This window comes from Humulus lupulus, chromosome 9 (assembly GCF_963169125.1).
Source record: "Humulus lupulus chromosome 9, drHumLupu1.1, whole genome shotgun sequence".
NCBI lineage: Eukaryota > Viridiplantae > Streptophyta > Magnoliopsida > Rosales > Cannabaceae > Humulus > Humulus lupulus.
Genome location: NC_084801.1, coordinates 117,634,645 through 117,638,186, shown reverse-complemented (window position 1 = coordinate 117,638,186; position 3,542 = coordinate 117,634,645). Strand labels below are relative to the sequence as shown.

The 3,542-nt window shown below is 31.8% G+C and overlaps 1 pseudogene; it reads right to left on the bottom strand.

Annotated features, from left to right (window-relative positions):
- Positions 1–1,159: 1,159 nt before the first annotated feature.
- LOC133799971 (rac-like GTP-binding protein RHO1) lies at positions 1,160–2,591 on the bottom strand (annotated as a pseudogene).
- Between the last annotated feature and the right edge of the window lie 951 nt (positions 2,592–3,542).

Sequence of the window (3,542 nt, the reverse complement as noted above, 5' to 3'; positions counted from 1 at the left end):
ATGTCACAAAACAACCAAGCAAAATAAAAGAAAATGGAAAGAACATACCAAACTCAGTGAATATTTTCTTTGGCAGATGAAGGAACTCCCAACAATGTTGCTTAACTTCTCAAAAATCATTACGAGAAGAGACCTAGGAGGAATTAGTTAAGAAAAATAAATCCATGAGAGAGGCTCATTATACCATTTGAAATAGAGATCAGAGAGAGAAATGAAATATAGATGGAGTTAAATATTCTTATTTGGCTAAAATGAAATTACAAAGAAAAAGACAGTGATGTAAAACTTTTAATGACATGAGAAAGAATAAAATTTGAATTTATTTGAACATAAAACAAATTGGAAATTAATTGTTCCATACAAATCATAGAAGGACGAGAGTAAATAAACACTTACAATAATGCCCAATAATAGATCCCAACATCAAAAAATAAGGAAAAAATAAAAAGAAATCATAAATTAAGAAGGAAAACTAATGACTAGAACTTATAAAATAGATTTTTTCAAGGAAATCATTTGAACATATAAAAAGCCCAATCAGCTAAAATCTCACAAATCAAACTAGTACTACATACTATGTTATAAGTTTATAGAATCACCAGTTGCCACAAATCTAAAGCTAGTGAGCACCATGACGTGAGGTGGATATCATTTAATGAACCAAAATATAATATTCTCTCTGTACAAAACAACCCACTCATGAATGAGGGGTTTTGGAAGAGAAAATTGAAAAAAAAAATGCTTAGCTTACCTTCTAAAGTTTTATCCTTTTTAGCCCTTAATCTATTTGTCTGCAAATCTTTTGCTCAGTCATCTATACATATATCATTCAAAGCTTTAAAGTAGTATAAATCTACATAGAGAAGATAGGGAAGGTTAATTTTTCAAATTAGGGGAGAGAAGAAAACAAAGGTTGTGATGGAGATGGAGGTGGAGTTGTACGATGGAGGCTAATTGTCAAAGTGACTTGGGCGGAGAGAAAAGAATGAGGTGAAAGAAAGAAAAATTGGATTTAGGCAAAAATTATAACACATTTTTTCATTTTCTGCTTAAAATTTGTTGTCCCGCCTATTATTTTCAGAAATCTAATTTTACCTCTTTTTAATCTTACTTATTATAATACTTTTTGAAAAAGCTAATATTCATTTCTTGTGGAAAGGGAGATTTGTTGTAGTCGAGGCGAGTTTGTTAAGAAAAAAAGCCAATTTCATTAGAAGGGAAAAGCTAAGTTTACTGAGCAAGTGATACTACTACATACCTGCTGTGTCTTTGAACTGCATTCAATATATGCAGGTGCTCCAATAAGCTTTCGCAGTTCCTCCTCCTAAATGTGATACAAAGGTCAATGTAAAGAAGGTAAAAAAAAGTGAAATTATGTAATCCATTAGAGCATGTACGGAGTGAATTTTCACCTGAGCTGTAGTAATTAGCACGACACCAGGATGGTCTATAAAGAACTGCTTATCATCTCGAAGGTCTAGCTCGTCAAAATCAAAAGGAAAGGGAAAAAATGAAAAAAGGTTTATTCTTGTTCATGCTATTATCAGAAGTTCCATCAACTAAACAATATGATACTTAATAAACAAGAATAATTGGGACACTGGGTGCATAATGCTTCAATTATGGAATCCACTGGAGAAGAAACATAAAAAATGTGATGGGAGACATCAGGGCATTAATGGGATTACCAACTCCAAATGAATGTTATAATAAATTGTAACTGCCCATACAAAAACAAATCCTAACCTTCTTGGAAACATTTTCATAGATAGCTTTGCTAATGAGAGAGAATGCCAGTATAAAAACATCTGCCCCACGATAACTCAAGGGTCTTAACCTGTTATAGTCCTCCTGTCCTGTTCCACAGAAACAAATTCAGACCTGGAAAAGAAAATTTGTATATCACAACTGCTTAAATTAAATTGTAATCATGCATAGTTACTGGCTGTATCCCATAATCCCAAGTTAACAGTGCTTCCATTCACAACAAAATTTTCACTGAAATTGTCGAAAACAGTTGGCACGTAATCCTGTTTTCCACCAAAGAGCAAAATGAATATGATTTCAATTGTAGAACAAACCCAGAATTTGTCTTCCAGAACTTACAAATCAAAAAGGAAACCACCCTAATATTTTTGGAAATTTAATAGTATGGGATTGAAAACCCATAATCTTACCAACTAGAAGCACATTAATACAATTAAAAACAGTCTCAAAGGTTACAAAACCACAATCTAAATTTCGGTCATTGGACAAAATGATATGCAATCGCATATCAGATTATCTTTCCAAAGAAAGAGTAAACAACTAAAACCAAACAATTTCAGAAAGGGGACCAAAAACACATTCGAATCTTTAGTTTATTTCTTGCAATTAAGGAAAGAAATTTAAACAGCCAAAAAAAGAAAGAAAAAAAGAAAATCCAGGAAAGAATAAAGAAAATGATTAAAAGGGGTTGAATTTTCTCGAGCATTCTTTCCCATTACTATTCAAACCGAAGAACAAAAACTCAAACATGAGTAGAACAGCAAGTGAAGAAGGAAACCATAAAACAAAGTAGCAGAGCAGGCATTAGATGAACAAGAATCCATAAAAGCAAAAGGACTACTAAATACTAAATTTGGCAAAAAAAAAACTTACCTACCATAGGTACAACTATTTAGTCATAGTTTGCTTTTCTCAAGAATGTATAAGAGAGAAGTCTGATGCTTTGAGTCAATACCCTGCACACAAGAATAAGGGGATAAGACCTATTCTAATTATTCATCATGCATGCATAAGCCATGGCGTTAATTTAAAGTAATATTCAATCTATGAATTGCATATACCTAAATTTAATACATTTAAGAGGGAAAATCATAAAAATCTGCCCCTTCCCTTCCTTTCCAACAACAGTATAATATATATTTATATATAAATGAATATAGTACAAACAATAAACACATGTATTTCAACAAACATATATATATTTATTAATATGAAACTGAAAACTAAAAACCATAGATGAGATTTTGAGAGATGCACAGAGAAGAAGAACATGACAGTTGGTAGGGCACTTGTTCTTACTTATGGTTGGCAACAAAGAAAAATAGAGAGATTAAGAAAGTTGTATATGGTTCCAATCCAAGCATTTAAAAATTAACAGAAGGAAATATAGGCAGAATACTGCTAGTAATATCAACAGAAATGACAAATGATACTACTTCAAAGGTAAAAAAAAAAAATATAACCTTCAAAAAATGCACCTTTGTTTCCTTGGCTGGCGAGCATTGTAAACTGAAATCCATTGTGTCGCTGGAACATCTAGATGAACCTTCTTCCTTGGTTGCCCATCATCATCTTCCTCAATATTCAATCTACCCCGTTTTTGTCCAACTTGGCTAATAATCAAACAATAATTACATTGAAATAAGAGCCTAAGTAAGGTATAATTAATAAGCATGTGTTAAAGTAATTAACAAATACAAACTAAGCACTGAGTAGTGTACACTTTTGGGTTGAGTCTCATTTAAACGAAACAAATAAAACCTAATTTCATATTA